Raw genomic sequence first — 25,581 nt, 5'->3', positions numbered from 1 at the left:
CTGTAGAGATCTGTCAGCTGGAGTCATGAGATCTTGGAGGCCGGAAACTGGTGGAGCACTCAGGGGTCAATACAGAGTGCTGTCCCATTTAACATCTTCTCTAATGATCTGATGAGTGTACTCTCAGCAAGTTTGCTGATGATACAGGGCCAATAAAAACCTTATGAAGTTCAAGAAGGAGAAGTGCAAAGACTTGCACCTGGACAGGAACAACCCCAGGTACAAGTAAATGCTGAGGGCTACTCAAATGAAAAGTAACCTTACAGAAAAGGACTTGGTGGTCCAGGTGGACACCAAGTTGAGCATGAGCCCTTGCTGCCAAGAAAGCTAATGGCTGCATTAGGCAGCGTTCTAAGCAAGTCAAGAGAGGAGATCCTTCCTCTCTACTCAGCACAGGTGAGGCCACACCTGCAGTTCTGTGTCCAGTTTTGGGCCCCTGGTACAAGAGAAACATGAACAATACTGCAAAGGGTACAAAAAGTAGCTAGAAAGATAGTGAAGGGACTGGAACACCTTTCCTGTGAGGAGAGACTGAGAGAGCTGGGACTGTTCAGCCTGGAGAAGAGAAGGCTCGGGGGAATCTCATCAATGCTTATAAATCGCTGAAGGGAGGGTGCAAAGAAGATGGAGCCAGACTATTTTCAGTGGTGCCCAGTGCCTGGACAAGAGGCAATGGGCACAAACTGCAAGACAAGAGGTTCCATCTGAACATCGGAAGCATTTCTTTACCATGTGGGTGACACAGCAGTGGCACAGGTTTCCCAGAGAGGTTGTGGAGTCTATCCCCTTGGAGATCTTCAAAAGCCACCTGGACATGGTCCCGGACAACCTGCTCTGGGTGGCCCTGCTTGAGCAGGGGGTTGGAGCAGATGCCCTCCAGTGGTCCCTTCCAACCTCGACCATTCTGTGATATTGTGATCTGCCTTGGTAATTCTCTTGCTGGGTAATTTTCAGCATTTGCACTGACATTCCCTGTTGTTGGGAATCAGAGAGCATTAATTAGCACTCCATTTGAGACTGCACTAATCCCTTGGAGTACTTTCATTGTTGTTATCTGCTTGCCTTCCACATTTAGGATATACTTGCCAACTTGTCCAGCCACTTTAAAATAAACCTTTCTTCCTAAAGCTTCAGTCTAACAGTAGGTAGGCATTCCCAGGTCTGTCAGAGTCTGTTTTCTTACTTTCAAACGTGTCCCTGAAATTCCTTGCAGTGGCACCAACTTCAAAAAGAGTCCAGATGTTTCAGTCCTTCTGTCAGGAAATATAAAGTTTGGGACATATTCAGAAGGGTCTAAGTCTATCTTTCTTGTGTGAGCTTAGGTTGTCAAACAGGATGCATGCTAGTATGCTTACAGATTGATCAATTACAGAACTTCTATAGAAAGTGGATTTTACTTAAATCAAGAACGATGCTTCAAGCAGCCCTGGATGAAGCAGATATTGTGACCTGGTTCATGACATGGTAAATGGTGGTGAATCAAATCTCTTGGCTTCCTGCTTTCAGAATTCTCAGAGAAATCCATCAAGCTGTGAAAGATCTTCCCTTAAGGATTTGAAAGAAATATTTCACTCTTTGGAGCTAGCACTCTGGGTTTATGCCAAGCACCTTCAAGCACTGGGGACATTAATCTGCTCTCATTTCAGTCTTCCAGTCACAGTCACTTTCCTTTTGTCCTCTAATTCTAATTATATTTTAATGTGAAAAGGGAGAAGGCAACAAGTGAGAAGGTAGCCTATAGAGACAGCAGCTGATTTTTGGTTTAGTCCTGTAGGTCACAGAGACAGGATTTCTTGTTATAGAAGGAAATATATTTATAACTGCTGCAAAGGGGAGACATTTATTTTCATGCTGTCATTCAGTCACTCTGCAGAAAGTATTCTCAGTTCATGGTAACCCAAGAAGATGATGTTTTGAGTGCAGTAAGCAATATTAAGAGTGTTCATGAAGGTCATAGCAGCTGTTTTTGTGTACACCCAGAGGACAGAAGTTATCTTTTCCCCATAGCTAGGGATTTGGTCCGTAATAAAAGTGATTCTCGTGAGCAGGTCTCAAGTACTCTGGAAAGCTTTGAAAGTCTTCAGTTCATTGGGACTAATTTATAGAAGTCACATCTCAGAATTCATTGGGGTGAAATGGACGTGGTCTTTGCTCAAGTTTATCTTTCTAACAACCATTTCAACTCCTTACGGTGTCATTTTATCTGTCTCTCCTCAGATTATATATAAGTGCTTATTTGGCAGTTCTGAAACTCATGCTCCTTTGCATCCAAGTTACTTTTTATGCCAGACTGCATATATTTGTATATGAAACATGGATTCACAGCTACCAAAAAGGATGTTAATGTGAGTCCCCACTCTGAATATGGTCTGAACTTCCTTCCAGTGGTTATAGAGACTGACTAACATTTGTAAAAAGCCTTTGAGGCTGATATTCCACCAGGACTACAAGGTGTAATATGCTATACACCCTGCCTGCAGTATTGACTGTGGTATTTGTCTTAGTCATCCTGTGATCCATACTGCTCAGCCAGTGTAAAACCTCATTTACACTTCAGTGTTTCTGAGTTGTGAAAGGTTTGGAAAATGTGATGGAATCCTCTCCTCTCTGTCATAATGGTTAAATGGCGATTATCACCACTACTACTATGTTTTATATAAAGGAGGAGAAAGATCTCCCCTGCTGTCAGGAGACCGTGAATCTCTGTCACGTATCATCAGCTTACCTGCCTTGAAGTTTAAAAGTTTATACTGAAAAACTTCAGACAGTCTTGTCATGACTGGGAAACACGATATGGCTGAGGTGAAGTTCTTCCAGAAGCCCTTATATGCCCCCTGCTGTGGTCATAATTGTAATGGAGTACTGAAGACTATCAGGACTAGTGCAGAGGTGTGTGGAGGAGGTGGACTGGTGGCTTACTCACAGTAGGACTGCTGCAGTACTACTATGAAAGACTCTGGCTTGAGTGTGAGGGAATAAGCATGTACAATATGAATGGTTAATACATTTAATGGAGCTACTCTTTTAACCTTCATTTCATTTCTTTAGATAACAAGTCATTCACATTGGACAGGGATGCAGTGCGTAGCTCAGGTTGTTTAGAGGGTATTCGTTTCTATGTTGCAGCAAGCAGAGGAAATTGTAAATCTTTACCACACTGGTGTTCTACAGTTCTGATGGAGATTCGGTGCTAAATGTTTTCGTGGGACAGTTTCATGTGAGATGTTTTGATCCTGAAAGATGCTGAACACAGATGCTTCCTACCTAGTTTTAGGCATTTCTCTTTATTCCATGAAATTAGGAACTTAGCCTTTCTCAGATCTCCCAAGCCTGAATGGAGATTATGCAACTGTGGGGAATGAACTTCTGGAGCTGCCTGTAGTCTCTCTCCTGACTGCAGAAGAAGACTAGAGAAGTTTAATTTCTACCTGAGGCACATAAAATTATCAGTGATTGATCCTGACCTCTGATGAAAAGCAAAATACGTAAGTGTACACTTCGCCAGTAACTTTTTTAATATTATGTAAGACTGTATTGGTTCAAAGTAAAAGCCCTTAGCAGAAATGTAATTTTTGATTTATTTTTTTTTGTTTTCCTGTGTATAGTATGCTGTTTTCTGTTTCTCATCCTCAGTACTGCAACAGAGCAATTAATTTCATTAAGAAGTTCCTGTCTTTGGTTATAATTTAACTTTTGATATACACAGTGATCTTTCTTTGTTACCATTTTGAACGTATTTTTTTCTGATTTATGGTGAACAATTGTTTCCATGTCTTAAAAGTTACTGAATTTAGCAGTTATGACGAGGTATTGCTACTTTATGTTGTGGACTACTATGAAATGATTACTTTCTGCAAGTATGGCTGATGTATTGGATAGAAAACATTGTGCATTTTCAAAAGACCTTTACTATTGCTATTTTCATATTGAGTTTTTGCTCAAGGCATAAAGAAAACCAAAGTATCCACACTATTCACTCTTATGGCAGAACTGTTCAAGTTACATTGAGCAAAATGTCACTTTTACTTTTAGTCTCTCTTATTCTTGCAGCTTCATTTTAATTTTTGTACTTCATACACAGTTCCTCGATTATTATTTTTAATGGCTAATTAACTGACAGTGCATGACTTCTGATTGCTCATTTAAATCAACTAATGAGCATGAAAGACTTCATGTAGGTTTGATCCAGGAAAAGATGTTTTTAGTTGGTATGTTGTTATCTGACTTCCTGTTAGCAATGCATAAATGACTAATTTATTTTTATTTTTATTTTTATTTTTATTTTTATTTTTATTTTTATTTTTATTTTTATTTTTATTTTATTTTTATTTTTATTTTTATTATTTTTATTTTTATTTTTATTTATTTTTATTTTTATTTATTTTTATTTTTATTTTATTTCTATAAGTGCCAGGAGAATAGGTGTTAAGGTGTGTAATTTTGTAATCTGAAAAAATAAACAAAGGTCCAAAACAGATGACAGAATAATGCATATTATTTCTTCTTATATTCTGCTGTTGAAATTCACTAGTTGTTGACGTGAGCAACACAAGAGTCTATATGCTGGAGGATTTATTTAGGTACAGAAGAAAGCACCCACCCTTCTGATTTACCATCTAGATCAGATGTTAAAGATCACATCTAATCCTTTTGTCTATTGTAATGCACTCATATTGCTGTAATCGGTTGAATGTTTGGAGGGAAATATTTAGGGTATTTATTTAGGTCGGGATGCATCTTTTTTTCTTTGTATTTTACTTTTATTATCTTAGTACAGTTCATATTTTGGCAGTTTGACTGTTATGTCACCATATGACATTCTGTTTTAAGGTCTTCACTAGTTAAAAGTTCAGTTTTTCTTTAAAATTTTCTAGCTGTCTTACAGTATTAGAAGTTAAAAAAATTAAGTCATCAGGTTATGATATTGAGCTTATGAACAGTGTGTATTTATTTTATTTGTTGATGAAAGCCCTGATTATTTCCTCAGAGGGAAATTCCATAATCAATACTGTGAGCATGTTTCTAGCTGTAATGAAATCAGTTAAGTGATAGCTTCAACTGATTAAAATAAGAACAATACAATCAGAATGCATTATATTTTATACATTGAGTCTTAATGATGACTAATTTCAATGCTACTAAAAGTTTCCATATTCATATGTTTGATAACTTAGGAGCTGGAATTTCCCTTCATCCTCTTGTAATGCTAGCATTTAGACACATTTTCCTTATTTGGAAAATAGTGCTGATTATTTCATGGTTCTGAGTATAATGGACTTAAATGTAAATGATAAATGAATAATTTGCTTTCTGCTTTTTTTGTTTTTGTTTTTAAATTCCATTAACAGTTCCTGAAGCCTCCTGATTTTTATATAAATACTATAATTGGGTAGTATTATTGTTAAATTTAGCCTACATGAGAATAATTATCATCTTGACTTGTCTGAAATTGAATTGCCATGCATCACAGAATAGGAAGTCACAGATGTAATATGTTTATCAAGAGATAAGCCAGTATATGCTGTTCTAGCCAAGACTGTGAAAAACTATGTATAGATATTATATCGATATAGCCAGGTCCATAGATAATTATTAAAAAAAAAGTTTTTAAAATTAAAATATACAAACTTTTTTTCTGCTTGAAACTAAAGTAAAATATTTCTGTTCACCACTGTGCAAATATTATTTCCTCTAAAGTCTTGAAATTGGAAAACAATCTGAAAGTTTATGGACAGAGACGTCTATCAGTGTCAGAGAGCAAAACCATAGCAAAGCAACATACCTCTGCCAAAGTGCCTTTGTCTTACTTGTGCTAAATCTAGTTTCAGTCACATATATCTCTCAGCAGGATACTAACATTATGTTTTTTCATTTTCTACAGTTGCTTTCTTACAGACTTTTATTGAGCAGATTTATCTATTGAGCAAAACTTTTTTCTTCCTCCAAATTTAATGAACCATTTGACACTCTTTAGCAAGGACATGCATGGATCTAGGCCAGCTGAGTTCTCTACAAAAGAATGTGTAATTATTTTAGTGGCTCAAACCACTGCTTCTGAAATCTGCATTTTAATTTAACTCAGAATATGAAATTCTTCAATCATGAAGAATTTGCTAAAGCAGAAACTCTTTACTGTTGGAAGCAACATTGCAGTGTGCTAACTGTTCATATTTGTTACTAAAAATGTTTTATTAACCAATTAAATATTTAAGTGTCTGTGTCTTTAAGTACATAATTCTGTAAGTATCTGTTACATTGTAAGACTAAACAAGGTGGATGGGCAGAAGTTCCAGAAGGTATTGATTTTGCTCTGTGCTAAAAGACACTTTCAGGAATGGGCATTTCACCTGAAGCAAAACAAATGGGAAGACATTCAGGTGCTGACTGGTGCTGTGACAAATATTACCAGTGTTCTACTATCATATTAAATCATGTCATGGGACTCATTTCTGAGAAATGATCAAGATTCATTAAAGAAAAAAGTTGCTTTTTGCTCTGCTACTTTGATTTCAGAATTTAATTAATCTGTTGGCTAGAAACATGACTTCCAGCCTGTATTTATTCATGCATGGATGTGTTTGTATCCAGTTGCATTTGTGGCAATATTATCTTTCAGTTTGAACAGTATTTCTCCGTGTACTTTCAGGATTTGATTCTTATTTCTTTCTTATTTATTTGTTTAATAAATACTATATGTAAAAAATTATTATCATTTATACATATAAGTGTAAATATGTATATATTTTTTTCCTTTGGTGGGTCAAGTATAACATTGCCAGTATATACAGTATAGGTAAGCAAATATATTCCCTTTTGCTCTGATTTATCTCAGATTACCATTCCTGAAGACTGGTGAAATAGCTTATTTTATATTTTATCATGATACTGTGATTTGGGGACTGGAGTTCATGATGTGTGTAATGAGGCTGAGAATTCATTTTGTTCAACCTTTAAAAAAACAAAAAACACTGTAGGGGTGACACCTTTCTTACTTCTAACTACGTAGGAGGAAAAAAAAAAAGATGGATTTTGATTCTTAATTGGGATGAATAGTGAAAGGAGAAGCAGTAGACCCAGGCTGCAACCTAAGAAATTCAGATTAGATACTAAGATTTTTATTTTTTAATTTTTATTTTTTTACCAGGAGAGTAGTCAAACAATGGAGTAGGTTCCCCAGTAAAGCCATGAAATTTTCAGCTTTGGAGGTGCTAAAAACTGAACTGGACAGGATCTTGAGCACTGGTTTTGTATCTGCTCTTCTCTGAGGCAGGGCTCAGACTAGATGACCTCCAGAGCTCTCTTCTATCATAATTATACAATTCAATGTTCACAGTGAGCTGATATCCATGAGGTAACAGCTTGAAGTTCTGCCCAGTCATTCTTTCAGGATTTTTGACTTGATAAATGGGTCTAATAAAACTTTTCACTTCTTTAAAATAAAGATTTCTTGGTATCCAATAGTAATTATGGTTCTTTTGCAGAAATGTTTGCTTGCTGTTTATGGCTGCTGCTCATATGTGAATGTGGAAAGTGATTCATGCTAAGATTAAGTATGTACATATCTATGACCTTCCTGATGCCTCAGTCTCTACAGATATAGGCATTGTACCTTACATTTTGCTGGTCATTCCACTTGATGGGAAGAGATGTCAGGTAGATCTTTGTAGGGAAAGTCTTCCTAAAAACACAGTTTAATTTGGTACACAATCCTTTTTGATTCCTCAGTGATTCTCATAAGATCACTACTGTGTATTCAAAAACAACTGCTGGGCCTTACAGATGCAGAACTTTTTGATTTTAATAATTAGAACAAGAGTCTGGTATTCCAAGTGGAGCATCTGATATTGAAAGTGAACAGAGCAATTAATTTCCTTAACAGATGAGTCTTTGTATTTTCCAAAGCAGGTATCTTTGATAATGCCAGTTTAATGATCATCACTTTGTAGTGTAAGACCAGTGATTTTGTAACATGGAAATGTGTAGAGAATAATCTTCTTGCAACTTGGAGTGAAAATTGAGTGATTACTATTATTACTTTCTCTGTTACAAAATAATAGAAAATTAAAAGGATGACCTAGATTTGTTTCACCATTGAGAGAATGCAGCATGTCTTGCTTGAAGAAGTGCATTCTAAAGGACACACCAGAGATTCCCTTTTGCAAGAATGTAGGTTTGAGTAAAGGGCCACCCTATTCTTATAAAATGGAATATAATGCCTCATCAGGATCTATTTGCTGCAGATTCTTCATGAATTCATTTGTCTTTGAGAAAGTGGATGAAGAGGTCCAGTGCTGGTGATTCCATTAGGCTGGCATTCATCCATTGAACATGTCATGGTCGGGGTAGGTGTGGAACAGGCACACTCATTAAGTTAACTTTTAAAAGCTTGATAAAGTGAGGGTAGAGAAGACAATAGTGTTTTATGCTGGTTGAAGAGGTATAATCCCAATTCAGTTGTCGTGCAGCTGTTAAGATATTAGATTTTTTATTTTTTATTTTTTTTCATAAAATGCTTACCTTTTATGGTACACAGAAGAGGTCAGTTTGTTTAGCAATTGTTAGTTTCTCATGGATAGGAGACTGCGAGGTGAATGTAATTACGTGTTCACATTAACCAGGATTTACAGGCAACTTTAACTACCTGTAGCAGCTGTCAAATGCAACTGACTCTCTTCCTCCTAGAGGAATCTTCCTCCCAGAGAAATTAACTGTCACTGGCTATTACCAAATTTACTTCTGGGAGCTGGCATGAAAGTAGATGAACCAAAGGTTCTGGAAGACTGGCTAATATTTAATATAACCCAGATAAACAGAACTGGAACCCTGGTGTGGGTATCAGTTTTATCTTTCCCAGTTAAATAATTGAAATGTTCTTATTTTTTTCAAGATCCATTATAGTCAAATACACTGACTTCCCAGGTTTCTATCTTTTCTGTCATATTGCTTATCCATATTAGATATCACATATAAAGTTGACCCTGCTCTTGTGATAGGAGTTGAAGCAGATTTGCAGAGAAACTGGAGAATCTATTTCCACAGCCTACAGATTGGACTACCAACACTGATAAAACGAATTTGCAGTTTCAACACAGTCAAATCAAAAGAAATCCAAATAAAGAAAAATAAGTGATATCACTCAAATAGGAATAGATTTACTAAAAACTTGCTGTGGTTTAGCCCCAGCAGGCAGCTCAGCACCATCCAGCCGCTTGCTCACTCTCCCCAGGTGGGATGGGGCAGAGAATTAGAAAGGTAAAAGCAAGAAAACTCATGGGTTGAGAAAAAGTCAGTTTACTATGGAAAGCAAACTCTATGCGTGGAAGCAAAACAAACCAAGAAATTCATTCACTGCTTCCCATCAGCAGGCAGGTATCAGCCACTCCCAGGAAAGCAAGGCTCATTGCGCGGAACAGATTCTTCAGAAGAAACATCATCACTCTGAATGTTCCCCCACCATCAACCAACTCCTCCCAGCTGTTATTGCTGAGCATGATGCCACATGTTTTGGGACATCCCTTTGATTGCCTGGGACCAGCCCTTATTTATTTATTTATTTAGTTATTTAGTTATTTATTTATTTATTTTTATGCAGAGCAACATGATTTTGCAAAAGTATTTTATTACCTGCATGGTGTTGCATTCCTTCTACAGTATTATTTGGCATAATATTGTTACTGCTTTCACAGTTACTGAGAGCAGATATGTTCTTTGTCTTTGGCATATGTTTTAGCCTTACAGCTTGACTGCATTTTTAATTTGATTTTTTTTTGTTTGTTTTTTGTTTTTGCTCAGCCTGTTAAACTTTCCTTTTGTGAGGAATAATTCTTCCTAGCTCTGCTAATACTTTTTCTTTGGAAAGTCAAGTTTATTTTTCCAGTACTCTTTATAGATATGGTAATTGCCCATATTGCAGATAATAAATCCTCCATTATATTTCTAAATTTTTTGAACTGCTTAAATTCGTGAAGAACGGACAAACTATATATTCTTTAACTTATGGACCTTTCCAATTTTTTCAATGTGCCTCCATCAGAAATTAATGATAACATTACAATATCATGTGTTCTTCTGACTAAAAACTGCTTTATGAAGAACTAGAGCTGCACAGAAAATATAAATACTAATAAAATTAGACACAGATACCTGTGTATAAAAAGTGGAAAGTATAGAAAGTGGACAGCATATACATCGTTACTTATTTGGTAGTGCTTACTTCAGTTGGATAACCATAAAACACATCATGATATACAATGCTTAGAGCTGGATTTAAAACTACTTATAATTGTATTTATCTGTTTTTAGAACTGATGCATAAATAATCTCATTTTTATTATAATATTTTTATCTGTCTTAATTATCAGTTGAGTATGTTTTAAAGCTGATGTTTAGGTTGTAAATCTATGGAATAAATTCACATAATTATTGAGCATTGACATTCAAGGAGATTTGCACTGTTACACTTCAGCCTCTTGTATATAAGGAATGTAAATCTGGGCAAGACTTATGGTAAGCATAAGCGATTTACCATTTGGAAAACTGGTTATCTAAATCGAGTGAATGATTTCACACCATTTAGCAGTGTCTAAGTACTTCACAAAAATGCTTCACAGCAGTGTCTAGATGCTTCACAAGAAGCCCTGCTGCTTCAATTGAAATTTCTTTGATTTCTTTATTTTATTTTATTTATTTTTTTTCTGTAAAATGCAACAGTTTCACCACATGGACAAGTATTTTATTGACACTAGTTTCATAAAATTATGCTGGCTGTTTTGTGTGAGGACTTTTGCTCAAAAAGTTGTGGTATTGGGAAAGAAATAAAGCAAGTCTTGCACAGATGCTCCTAATAATTTAATAACCACATCAACTTTATAATATTCAGCAATAATTTAGATTGTGATGAATAGCATTTAAGGTAATCACTGAGGATCAAAATTCATTATTTTCTGTTGTATCTTGTTGTTAATATTAAATGCCTCAAACTTGTAAAAGAAAAGTTTGAATGCATCATTTTTCTGCTTAGACTCCTAAGCAAAGCAGAAAATACTAGTCAATAAGATTTTTTGTTGCATTAAAAGTCTGCAATACACATTGCTTTCAGGTTCGCTAGTTAGCTAACATCTTTCTGATACAACTGATATATCTCTTTCTTAACTTAATAAACTAATCATGTAGTAGTTCCTTGAGTAGTATACTCCATCTGTGGGAGACAATAACTTAAAGAAAGTAAATCATTAAAGTGCATCTAAAAGTACTACCTTTAGATATAATTCCTTATTATATCATAAATACTTTCTCCATGCTCAAACTGCTCAGTGGTTGGAAGGAAGACTTTTTAGCATTGTTATTCTTTTAATAAATAATAAAAAGAAAATTGTAATATTTTTCATTCAAAATTGTCAGATTACTTATTATTTACCTTTTAGGTTATATGGTGAATCATGAGAATCTTCCAGAAGACCTAAGAAATAAAAGGCAAGAGTAAGTTAAAACATGAAATTTCAATATACATTTAAAAAATATTGCTAGGATATGTTTTGGTCATATTTTATATAAAAGATATTGTCAGAACTGTGAAATATTATAGTGTTACAATAATAACTGACAAAATAATGGAACTCTATTGTAATTTATGCTTGGATTCAGACTGTGTGTATTTAGATATTTGCATTTTAAGTAAAAGAAATAAGAACAGTTTTGAATGTGTATGTTATACAAATGCACGTGTGTGTTTTAAAACTAAAAGTCTCTTACAAGAGTGTAATTTTCATATTTTTACAATCCTCTTTCCCAAGTCCTCATACTCATGTTGAATTTACCAGTTTTCTGATCTGCACTAGAAGAGTATGTGATTTAATATTCACTTTTAGAAGATAAAAAAGATATTATTGTAATAAAAATACACATACCATGATGTAAAATTAGAAACAAAGAATTCAAACAAAAATGTATGCAGAGCAAAGATTTTTTCTGCATATATTATGAAACAGTATGTATTTCTATTAACTGGTTGATATTATCATGATACAAGTAATGATTAAGTTTTTCATCTCATTAAATATCTGGGAAGTTCCTACAATGCCATAGGTACTTTATAATTGTGAATTAATTGTAATTATTCACATACTCTAAAGGTAATAGGAAGTGTTATGTAAAGATAGAAAAAAAAAAAGTGTAAATTCTTCCTTTTCAGAAGGATAGATGCCTGGAAATTTATAGGCTGTGGCTCATTTACTTTGATACCGTGTTTTAAGGTTATTGAGAGCATTTCAGGCTAAAGGAAAGGATGATTCTTTTGGTCTTAAGTTTCTTAGGAGACTTGTGAGCAAGTGACAGGTGAATACCCTGATTATGAAGTTTTTAGATCCCTACTCTCCTACTTTCCTGTAGACATCATGGGGTTTGTAGTAAAGACTATATTCAAATTCAGAAAAAGATTTAGATGCTAACCTGCAAAGAATGAAAGCAAATAAATTTGAGGTCTTGGGAAAGAGGATTGTAAAAATATGAAAATTACATTCTAGTAAGAGGCTTCTGGTTTTAAAACATACACATGCATTTGTATAACATGCACATTCAGAACTGTCCACATTTTTTTTTTTTACTTACAGATTCTTTGCCCACTGATGAGATGCTGTGTCTAAATACTACATACAGATGATTTCAGATTTTTCTTTCATTCAAAGTGGGCTCAGTTATCTTAAACAACTTTGGTCATGGTTTTATCAGAATTGCTTTTATTTGGACTGAAAGAATATCCAGGCCAGCTAGTGCAGCTACTGCTGTAGAAGGACACAAAAAGGAATTTTTTAGGCACTGTGTAGTGGAAATTAGTTGACACATAATAGAGCATTATGTAAACTACCTCGCAGAAAATGTTAATAAAAGGGGAATATCTAAAATACTGTTACTTTCCTGGAATTAGCTGCTGACACAAAACATTGATATAGTCATCTATGAGAAACAGAGATTCATTGTCTGATACTTCCTTTGGAGTCCGTGTCCATGTCTCCATCTGGATTTAGGGAACCGTACAACTCTCCTCTTTTAGAAAACACAGGGAGAGGGAAGAGAGAAGTAATTTTCGTAAATAACTTAGCTGTCAGAAAACTTACCTGGAAAATGGAAGTTCTGAGTTCATAATAGCTTGGTGGGTTTCCACCCCGCAGCATGCACTTCAGTGATTGGTGACTCATTGTTGAGGACATACAGTATTTGAGCTAGAGAAATGTTTTCCTCTCAACTTGTTAGTGCTGGATAAGGAAGACAGTGCTACTTATGAAGGAATATTTTCTTTAATGTTGTCAGTCAAAGTCTGATTTCTATGCTGGATTTAGTGCATAATATTTATTGTTTGTAGGTTAATGTAACTGTGCATAAATGTAACTATCTCTAGATGTTATTAAGATATATTTAATGTTTCAAGAGCAAGAGCTGCATGGAGTGTCTATCATGTAATAAAAGTTTATTTTTTTTCTATCAGTGTTATAATTTTATTGGCTATTCTGTTGTTCTTGAATTAAGACAAATACTGTTTGTGTTTCACTTGTTATTTTATAGGCTTTTATTGTATTCTCCTTTTTTGTATCTTTCATAAATTTAAATTTCATAGCTACATTCTTTAAAATCTCTCTTCATGTGAAAAATCACATTATGAAAATAAAAACATATTTTCATGACTAAAATTAGTTTACATATTACCTTCAGTGGGATTTTTACATCCATCAGTTTTATGCTATGCAATTGTCTTTTTCTTCATTTTTTCTCTCTTGATGTCTGCTAGTAATACAGCAGATATGTTATTATATATGACAGCTCCATATGCATTAGTGATAATACTAGAAATAACACTGCAATGATGTCACACAAGCTTTGGCTTCTTGTAATCCATTGAGACATTAAATCTAAACCTTGGCCTGATACAACTCTTGAATTCCTAACAAGGAATCAATCAAAGTCCAATTACAGTGAGCCTTTTAGTAAAGGGAAGATGTAAAGATTCAGGATTGTTGATATAATGTGTACTATTGTGCAAAGCCTGAAATCATTCAAGGAATGGGAACTGGAACCCAGGAGGGGAATAGCCGGTGAAGGAAGTGGGGTCACAATGAGGATTTGGGAACATAAGGACTATGATGTCCTTTTAAAGTAGATCACTTCCAACTGGCTAGCATGTAAAATTATTGGTGGTGAGCAGTTAGTGTCTTGCTCTTTGAAATTATAGGAATAGTTATGATATAATATTTATGATAGTTATATAATAGTTATGGTATAGTTATAATAGTTATATATATAATATACTATATATAATATATAGTTATAATAGTTATAGTTATGATATAATAGTTATACATCATGTATTGGACTTTTGTATGAAGATCCTTTAAAATTTTTGAAAAGTACTAAAATAGTTTACTATGAAATGCATGCATTCTTGTTGCAGCTGCTGATTTTACAACTGTAACAGAAATGTGAGAATATATGCAAAGAGCTACAGTAACTTTCTCACTTTTGCAAAATCAAAAGAACTTGCTAAGAAACCGAAGTAAAACAAATTATGGATGTAATAAATCTGAACATTGTGTTGGTTACACTACAGATTTGCAATGGGAAATAAATTATTTTAGGATAATTATCAATATATCAAAACTGTTTAGTTTGATTTTGACATTCTCAATTTATTTTTCACTACTCAGCAAAACAAGTAGCAGAGAATGCTCCAGTAGACCTCTAGGAAAATCAAATAAAATACAAAAACATCACATGAAAAAGCAAAGTCTGTTCTGAAAGGTCTTCATATCCAACATTTGCTAAAGGTAACACAAGGTAATGTATGGGCAATGACTTAAGACAACATAAATAAATTCTGAGATAGAGTCATGGTACTAATATTTTTCAGTCTTTCCTGTCAGAGCTATTCTCCATTTTATACAAATACCCAGATATTTGGGATGGCAGAATAGGGGAGAACTGGGAATTCACTTGACAATGTTAACTGGTTTAATGAACCTGTATGGGAGATAATATTTAGATACAGGGATAACCTCATCTGCTACTAAAATTTTCATCTCTCTCTCTCAATATATATTTCTGTGTATGATATACAGTTGGATTACTATTTATAGATCTCAGAAATAGTATATATAAGTTGCTTTTGGTATATACATTATATATATATTATACATGCATAATATGTTTTTTATATATATATATGTATATGTATATATATAGATGAAAGCAAGGAATATACCTAGTACTGTACTGTATGGCATGACTCTACTCTAAATACCGGAAGTATGTGATGTAATTACAACATAAAGAACATAAACTTTTTGTTCCATTTAATACTAGTTTTGTCATTTATAATTTCCCTAAATTTCCAATTTTTATTGAAGTACTTCTTTTCCTCCTTCAATTTTTTAGTATGTTTTCAAGATTTATTTATTTATTTATTTATTTGTATTTGAAGTATTACAGTATCACATCCCCCATTAATCACAAGCCTCCAGAAAGATTGATTGATATAAAGGACTGTTACAGCCTATGCTGAAAGTGTTGGATGCTAAGGCATGGAAGCACTGGGATGTAAATTTAGCAGAAGCATCCTTGCAGGTTGTCACCAGAAGATCCATAGAGGTATCAGATAAAGTGGGACCTGAAAATGCTACAAACAGTATTGAATAAGGGCTGGAGGTTGTACTGGCTCTGGTTATGAAGGAGTTAAGTTTACTCATAGCAGCCTGTATGGTTCTGTGCTTTGCTTTTTTTGGATAAAGCCATTGATAATACACCAATATTTTGTCTATTGATAAGCAGCGTCAAGGTTTCCTTCCCAGGGCCCTGCTCTCAAAAGACAGTGGGCTGGGGTTGGGCAAGAGGCTGTGAAGGGACAAAGCTGGGACAGATGAACCAAAATAATCAGAGAGATCTTCCATACCACATGATGTCATGCTTGGCAATAAAAGGGCATATTTGTGTTTGTTGTGTTTGTCTTTCCAATCAACCATTTCACATACCGAGTTCCTAATTTTCAGGAAGAGACTGGACATCTGCCTGACAAAAGGAAATAATGAATAAATTCCTCTTTCTGCTTTGCTTCTACGCACAACTTTTGCTTCTCTTACTTAAATGCCTTTATCTCAACCTATGAGCCTTGCTATCTTATTTATTCCCCTATCCTGTTGAGGAGTGGGATTGAGAGAACTACTGGGTGGGACGTCTGGCAGACAGCCAACATCAACCCAACACAAAAAAATTAAACATATATATATCATATATATGTAATATATATGTATAATACATATGTGTGTACCTTAGAAATAATGCTATCCAAAGGGAAAGGTCCTACCTTCCAACTGATTTTATAAACAGTATCTAAGTCCTAAATTTTTTGGGGGTAAAAAGTAATAAAATGCTCTATCTTTTGCTGAAAAGATCACAAAAATTAATTCATTCTAAGTAAAGACATTAAAATGAACTCCTTTTTATATGGTACTTGCAAATGCTGTTTTACATTGTAAAAGGGAAAGTTCAGAATGAAGAAAGATACTGAATTTTATTAAAGGATTTGACAAGCATGCAGACATGAAATGAATATGGAAACATTCATTTGCAATTACAAAGATAAAAATTTTTCATTTCAGCATCCAGTGTCTTTACATCAAATGAACCAAGAGAAGAAGTTCAAGGAGTAGAAGTACAAGATGACAAATACGTGCAAGCAGAGGTGCCGATTGATCAGGTAAAGTTAAGGCAAATTTGTTGCTTTCTCTAATATGATCATGAGTTGTCCAGAGCCTTTGGGACAGAACTGCTTATGGCACTTTCTTGAAGTCTTTAACGTTTTGCTAGAACACGAGGAAAATAAGTTAGACATTTTAAACTAACCTCATGACTCCATGGTATAAAATAAATAAATAAATTAAAGTTAATAGGTTTTCTCTTGGTTATTGAGTCTCTGCCAGAGGAGTTTTTGATTCCACTACTTCTTTGTATTCTGACAAAATACTGGGATCAAACCAAGAGCCCTCATCCATGAACTCATGTAACTTATTCCTTGGTTCAAAACACTGGTCATGTTAGTGGTAAAGAAGGAACAGAGTGCTGTACTCTAGACTGCTGCTCAGAAGTGAGCTCAAGAGACACCTGGATTTTCTGGTGTTTCTTTCCCTGCAGGTTTTGATGGTGGTTTGCTTTAACCAAGTGGTATTCTGAAAGCATTTCCTATAGACACTTAAGCCCTCTGAGTAAAAGAAAGTGAATGGATTTTAATTTATCCACGCAAGTGAGAAGTGATATCAGTAAGTGTTAAGTGCTTATTGGTTTCCTCATTAAAAAAAATAATAACAATTTCACATAAATACATATAGATTAAAAACAATAGCAGAAGGCCACATATGAAAAATGTTCATCTATTGTTAACTCATGATAATTCTGTTAAATCATTAAATAATTAATTCATTAAATTCATTTCTATATACATATACATTTTCCACATATTAGTCATTTTTACAACAGTTACAATAGTAAATAAATTTTAAAATAATTTTATAATATCATATCCATACTGTTTAATAACATAAAAAACCTCAAACAGCTATTTTGTGTTTTAAATATCTCCTTATAGATGCTGTACTTGCTTTGAGCCCAAGCATATAAGTCAGAAATGGACTAGCAGATACTTTAAAAACACGGAAACAGGAAAATAATCAGGATCTGATGGTATTTTATTTTGTTATTTTTTATATTTGGAAGAGCTTATGATAAAAGAAAGGTTTTGTGATTCATTTTTGAACACAAAACAAAACACATCTGATTAATTATGAAGTGTCTTTCAGTTTCAGGACAGACAAAACTGAGATTGCAGAAGGGCAATGAACAATCAACCTCTCTGATATCTCGCTTTCAATTCATCTGTCAGGTCAAACTGGTTCTGACAATGGAATCTTTATTTTTGTATTTTAAAATGAATTCAAAGCTTGTGAAAGTTGCCAGGTTGACAGCACAGAAAGGTGAATTCATCTGTATATTCATGGAACAGATACTGTTCATGAAGCAGCATCAGTACTGGAGATATTACTAGAAAGTTCACTCAGGCTTTAGTGTTAAAATACAATTGCTCCATAATCAACTGTGGGACACAAATATGGAAAACACAGCAACATCTGGATTGTTATGTACCAGTGATACAAGTAACAGCACCAGTTTTATTGTATTTTATAGTTTGCTACTTTATTCCTTTGTGTATATGAATCCGTTTCTAGTCATCTTCTTATGTTTCCATTTGACTACTCATTTTGTAAGGTCCATTGAGATTATGTTTTGCCATTTTACACACACGTAGTTTGCCACTTTTTTTTTGTTGTTTTGTTTTCAATATGATTTTTAGTGCAGTAATGTATGCCCAAGTAACTTCAAAGCTACACAACAATATGTACTCTTGATGGTGTAGTTGGCAAAGACATGACTGAGATGGAAACATAAAAAGAGAAGGAGGATAAAGAAGGAGAGTAAACTGCTCACTTGGGAAGGCAAGGAATAGAGATATACACATGACAGGAATGGAAAAAGAACTGGAGAGATAAGAAAATTTGAAGATGGAAAAAAGAAAACAATACACAAAGAGGACAAAATCAAAACAAGTGAAATATGAAATAAAGAATGTTAAGTGTTAATAAGAGGGCACAATAAATATTTTTGTAAAAATATGTTCATTTCTGGAATATACTTGTTACGCAAAATTATAATGCTTATTTTTCTTCATTACAAGGTAAACAGCTGTGGGGCTATATAAATATTTTTCTTTGCTTGGAGAACCAATATGCATAAGATCAATCTTCCAGAAGAGCTATTTTGCATTGCTAGATTATTACATCTTTACTTTTAATGATACATTCCTTGGAATGCATTTAGTTGAGTAGTTCCCATATATTTATTTTACTCATCTATTAAGATGCCTGTAATTTTCTCTAACTATTGCAACATTCTTCTCAAACAAAGCTTTCTAGTTTTTTTTTTTCTCTTCATTGTCTTTTATTCTTTTTATATAGTGTGTTCCATGAAAGTTTGTGTAAATTCTTTTTATCAAATCCAACACATTTGCATTTGTCTTTGAGAAGTAAAACTTTTGTATTTTTACAGATAAGCATTAATTACAATATTAAAAAGGAAATTAGGCATTTGGATAGTGGACCAAAAGCTGCTGCTTATTGTCCTCTGTTAGTCTCTGTGAGGTTAAAATGATGGCATGTTAAAAATATGAACTGATTGTTACCCCGCCTTTTTAGTCTCTGTGCCAAGAGAAGAGGAAGATGAGAAAATTAATTTAGTTAAAATGCTAAAAAAAAATATGCAGAAAACTTGTCTTTGTTTTCATTGGTAAAGACATCATAAATCCAAGACAGTGCTTAAGTTCCTGTAAATTTTAACAAGATTTAGAATTAGCATACTCATGACTTGTCTCTTTAGAATAAGAATTTTCTCAATAACATTATAATGAGATAAATGTTAGCCTCCAATTTAGTGGAATAAGGTTATAATGGTTTTAGTATTGTAATTTTGACACTTTTGTTCTCTGTGGTTGTTCTAATTCACTTTCATACACAATCAGTGATTTTGATTTTGCTAAATTATTTATAAGAGTTTTGAACATGAAATTAACATAACTCATTACTTTACTAGTTTGAGCCAAATCCTCCAGCTCTTTCTTAAGCAAAAACCTTGCTGAAATGCATACTTACCCCTGAAGTGAAAGAGTTTTTTATTGAGTAATATCTGCAGATCAGTGATTCTTAATATATATGTAAATGCACTTTTTTTTTTGTATATATTTTGATTCACAAATTAAGAACAAGTATTTCATTCTTTGTATATTACCACTGGATATAAGTTAAAATTTAAGATGAAATTAATGATAAAAGTTAGTATGAAACTACAATAAGAAAGCTTTAATTACTAATATACCAACTCCATAAACTAGGAAGAGCTAATTTTCTTTTTTATGTATATACATTCCAGCTGAGACTGTAGAAGAAGAAGAAACTATAGCACATACCAGCAGTACTGTGAATGAGGTTAGATTTCCTTCTTTATTAAGTGTAAGTGCATACATATTTTAAATGTAAACTAGATTTTAAAAGTAGAATGTAAAGCATTTGCATTTGATTCTGAACATGAAATCAATTGAACTCATCTTGATTAAGGAATGCAGTGGAGACCTGAATGAGCTTGATATTTTGTTTGGTTCTGATGTGGCTGAAATTTCAATAAACTATTTATCCTGGACATATGCATTATTAAAAGATGATGGAAGTCCTATAGGATTCAGTAATCAGATTTCTGTCATAGTTACTGTAGAAACTCATGAAATTTCAGCATCATTGAATCAGTTATAACTGAAAATTGAACTTGTGAATACAAGCATCATCATTTTTTTTTCCCCCGCAACCAAAATTTAAAATGCAATACAACTGTACAGCTTTTATTGTAAATACCTGTAGAAGCAGTGGAAATAAATCTTTGTAAGTGCTTTTGCCCAAATGTATTTATTTTTGTTCTACCTCAAATAGACACTTGTCTTTTTAAAATTTGCCTTGGATTTTAGTTTTACTCATTCTTGAACAGTGTTGTAAGAGAAAAGGGAAATCTTAATGTTCATGTGATGAATGCCCTGGCAGAAATCCTGGTTTTGTTGAAATTAGTCTGTGTTTTGTCATTGACTTTGGTAGAGATAATAAATTCATGATATGCATATGCCTTATGATATAATGATTAATCTGATAAGCATTGCTGCTATGCCCCTATTACAGAATATCTCTGTCATTGAACTATTTGTCTTTGCATGATAAAGGGAATGCCTACACCCCAGTTCTTTGCATGCTTAATGCAATGAATTGAAAAAAAAGCAAATCTCATTTTGAAAACAGGATTGCCACTATTTTGATTATGGAAATACGAATATACCTGCAGCGTAGCTCAAGTGCGGACCAGGGGTGAGGGCTGGAGAGAAAACCCAGATGCCAAGCCAAGGGGAGACCCCAGCACGGCTCCTTGCAGCTCTCACACGCAGCTCTGCCCACTGCAGCCTGACCCTAGGCTGCACCACTAGACTGTGCCGGAGGTGGCTTGGAGACCTGGGATGAAGAAGGAGGAGGCAGAGCTTCTTACTGCTTGTGGGGCTCAGGACATTTAATTGATTTAATCAGTTGATTTCCAAGTGGATGTTTTTAAAAGGCCAGATAACAGTTGCTTGGTTTATGGAGGTTCTGAAGCTGCTGTTCTGTCCATCTGTTCTTAAGTTTGTACATCCAGTAGTTCCACAATGATTTTAGTCCTTAACATTTTCATGATATTTTTTCTTTTTAAGCATACATTAAAGTTGTGACTAAATCCACTTGGGAAGCGTTAGTGTCATGCTGCTAAGGCAATTTAATAGATTACATGATGATTAAAAAAAATAGGGACAGGATTCACAAAGAAGATTTATGATCATAATTACAGCATTTACGTTTTCAGCATAACGTTATTGAGTCAGATCTGTCATTTCAGTATAGTCACTTAGGTTCCCTGTACAATGAATAGAGAAAATAGGAAATCTCAGAATGAAATCCACAAAATCCAAGTGCCAGGTGTGAGCCATCTGAACGGGCTAGGGCAAGATAGAAGATATAAGTGCTGGCTCTTCATTTGCATGGGTTTAAACTCAGGCCTTATGCCATTATGCCAAGCTACTCAGTTATGAAAGAGTTTGTCATAAGTCTCTTTTATTCAGTTCTAGTAGAAATTGTGTTCACATTGAGGGATAAAGTAAACACCCACTATAGGAGGAAATAAAAGACAGTGCTCCCAGCCTAGGAGTTGGCCACATTTTTAGTCTTTCATTTCCTTTCTCTTTCTCTGTAGACCACTGAGCCAGCACTATTTCTACAAGCTGAAGTCACTGAGATTAGAAAATTTCCCTGCACGAGAAAAGGCAAAGCCACTTATGCTAGCAACTTATATTTAGCAGGTTCATTCCAGCAAAATGGAATCTTGCTCTCAGACTTGAATCCACAGATAGAATTTGGCCCTCTGTGTTTGTGTAATTCTGCATACACGGGTTTATGGCAAAAAAAAAAAAAAAAAAAGAAAAAAGGGATATTGGTTCAAAACATTAGGATGCTTCAGAACTTTCGCATGAATATTATATTATTCAAAGAAAAAAAGCCCTTCAGTTTGGGTATTTCTGTAACTCTTAGAAAAAAAAAGTGTAGAAATACTTTAGAAATAATTAAATACCTTTAAAAATGTATGAGTAATTTAAAAGAATTTGCAGTTTGAGAGGTTGCATTGTGAAAAGTAAATGTTATTTATTTATGGATTTTCTATGTGTAAAAATCCAAAAGAAGCCAATGTTGAAAATGTAGTTAAATATTCAGTGAATTAACTGCTGTACACTTATTGATATAGGTTGAAGTGGTTATTCTGTCTCTGAGGATAATCAGGAAAAGGTTCATTTAAAAGAATAGCTACTGTTTTCTGAATAGAAATGTCCTGAGCAGCAGGATTTGGATTTGGAGAAAAATCACATATATTTATATGTAAGCATAAATTCAACTCAGAAGGTGCTGTAACATTTCCACCATCTGCAAGAGCAAGCCTGGACTATTGTTTTAAACACATGCTTAGTATGTAGAAGTCATGAAATGCAGTTCTTTCTTACATTGTAGGCAGTACATAGAGAACTGATGTATCTGGAATTTGTACAGTGCCCAGGCTGTGTGTAATATGAAAGTCTGCAAAAAAATAAAGTCATAGTCATGAACAGTAATATGCAGAGCAATAAGTAAGTTTAGTGGCAGTATTGTGTGTGAAAAATTGAGCTATCAGAAAATGTAATGTGACTAAAAAATCACAGTTTTCCAGGGGAGAACATGAGCTCAGTTAACTGATCCTATTTTGCAGTCAGGAGTTGGGACACATTTTGAAGTCAAACCTTTTTACAGCTCTATAGATTTTCCTATAATATGATTTTCCTTTCTCAATCAGAACATGAACTAAATTAAAAATTCTGAAATTAGTATTGGGACAAAAATTAATTTCCTAATTAGATTTAGCAGTTAGAAGCTGCTTAGTACTGCTTAGGTGGAAGAACTGCTGTGTTTTAAAGTGAGTTTGAAAATATGGAGTCCTTTAGTTCTATTTTTATTGTAATTGACTGAATTCAGGGGCATATTTTCTCATTTTATCTCATGTGATATAGGTAATGTTGGCAGGAATAGGCCCTTAATGAGAATCTGTTGAAGATTTATGGGCAATAATCGAACGTGGGTTATTTTTCATAGTCGTACTGACTTTGCATTACTAATTAAAATAAAGATGCAATACCAGCTTATTTTTAACAGGTAATGAGCAAACATGACTCAGATATAATAGGGGAACAAATCTATTCAGTAAGACTATGGGAGGTCAGCTTTGCTAGTCTCTCGTCGACCCATTTAATTGGTGTGTATTCCCTCTACAATCGGAAGTGAAAGTCAGATAAATTGACCCAGGATGATACCTTTATTTTGGAGACAGGGAGAGCGGATTTTTCTCTACCTTCTACTGCTGAACATAGGCACTGCTGTTTACTTCCAGAGGGCAGGAAGGGATCCTCTACCAGAAAGATGGTAGGAAAATTTTGTATTAGAGAAACAAGCAGCAGTTTTCATGAAAGCACCCAATATAACTTTATAACAGAAAAGTTCACTTTAAACACTAGATTTTTGATCATTTACTTTCCCCAAATCTAAAGCTTATAGTTTTCAGCAGGGTAGTTTCTGAGTACCATCCATAATACTTCACATTGCATAGAGCCTATAAATTTGTTTTACAGGCAGCTTGTAAATGCAGTCCTCTTTGGAATTTATTAACAAATGTAATGTTACTTTAGATTCTCTTTCACGTTTTAATGATTTGTGGTTAAATGGCATAATGTTCAATGTTTATAAAAAGCATGAAGAATGTATTGTAGAAACAGAGATTCACTATGGGGTGGCCAGTAAATTTCTGTTTAAGCCTATGTGCAGTATCAGAAAATCAGCATATGTGATTATCTCACATATGTGTAGGAATTCTTATATACAAACAGCCATTGTTTAGTAGAAATGGAAGAGGCATATCCATTGTGAAGATGCAGTTTTTCCATTAAGTAAGTGTAAGGATTTATTTTCTAAAAATACTTCTGAGTGTAAATATATAAAAAGCAAGTCAACAAGTTAGATATTGACATGGGTAATACAGGAATTCAAAAGACAGTTTGTCTTTTAGGATTAGTAATTTTAAAAACTATATATCATAGTACATTTATAAAATTAGGTTGCAATCCAGGAAAACATTTGCAATCAGGATACAAGCTAGCCTTGTTCTCAACTATAACTATGTATTTAAGTTCTGTCTTGAACACAAGTAAGATTAAAACTGATTTTCTAACGTAACACTTTAAATAATTTTGTGTTGAAATAAGAAAATAAATAGAATACATTACTAACATAACATAAACGACATTTTTTCCAGTTTTGTTTGTCAAAAAAGAAACAACCACCACCGTCAACAAAAAAAGTGTCAGTGCATGCATTTTGCAGCACAAGATAGAAGTAGTAATTCTAAAAGAGAAATTGTTATTTTTTAATTCTTAAAAAAATCTCCAGACTGAATGTTGAATGAATGTATTGGCCTGATTGGCTGATAAGAATCAACTGGACAAGTCTATATCAAATATTTAATATTATTTGGTGCTTTATCAATTTTCTGGAATTGGAATTCTCTTTAGTATTGCTAGAACTACTAATACTACTCATATTGTGTGATCAAGATTTTTCCCTTGTAGCAATATGTTTTAGTTAAAATTCAAACTTGAATCTCTCTCTATTTTTTTTTATATTACCATGGTACCTCTGCCTTGTTTTCTTTATTTACTTGAAAGTAAATAATTTTTTTCTACAGTTGCATCTAAATATTTTAGTGCCCAGGTAAACAAGCTCAGTGCTGATGGCCATAGAAACTACATTATCTAACCATAAATCATTCGTAATAATGATCAGGAGAAATAGGCAAATAGCATCAAAACTAAATATAAAATATTTTTTTTCCCAGTCTTTTAGGTTTTTCGAATATTCATTTGCATATCACTTATAAAGGAACATCAGTTATTCCTGGTAGCATACATTAGACTTTTTATAAATTGAAGATGCAATTTAAAGAAAAACAATTCACTTTAAAATCTGGGGATATACAGGTTAATACTTGTGTCTATGTCATAAACCATGAACTGTTTTTCATTACATGTAATTACCTTGCATTACAGTGTGAACAGATGCCAAAGTAAATGTCCAAATTATTGGAAAAATTCAATTTTTCAAGCCTGGAACCATTAGAACCAAAATCTGAGATTCTTGATCAGTAACTGTTGAACTCGGCTAGCAAATCAAGCCAGAGTGGAGATGGTTACTATTACCAGTAGTTATTGTAAAAAATGTTCAGATATTTTTGAGAGAGAAAAGTCAGAAAAATTGATGTGTTTCTGAATACTTTTAATTAAGGTGTCCTGAAGATGAGTCATTGTAC

The 25,581-nt window shown here is 33.8% G+C and overlaps 1 long non-coding RNA gene across 1 annotated transcript in view; it reads left to right on the top strand.

The window, feature by feature from the left end:
* LOC310896786 overlaps window positions 1–24,682 on the top strand; it is a 40,523-nt gene extending 15,841 nt beyond the window's left edge. The window contains exons 7-14 of the long non-coding RNA XR_014581841.1: window positions 3,302–3,485; window positions 11,424–11,478; window positions 14,694–14,823; window positions 16,641–16,738; window positions 17,173–17,297; window positions 17,624–17,718; window positions 20,014–20,093; window positions 20,922–24,682. This is a non-coding gene — a long non-coding RNA (uncharacterized lncRNA). The remainder of the gene's footprint in view (window positions 1–3,301; window positions 3,486–11,423; window positions 11,479–14,693; window positions 14,824–16,640; window positions 16,739–17,172; window positions 17,298–17,623; window positions 17,719–20,013; window positions 20,094–20,921) is intronic.
* Window positions 24,683–25,581: the final 899 nt, after the last annotated feature.

Source organism: Anser anser (genome assembly GCF_964211835.1).
Source record: "Anser anser genome assembly, chromosome: 3".
Lineage (NCBI taxonomy): Eukaryota > Metazoa > Chordata > Aves > Anseriformes > Anatidae > Anser > Anser anser.
This window is presented reverse-complemented; position numbering and strand designations above follow the sequence as displayed.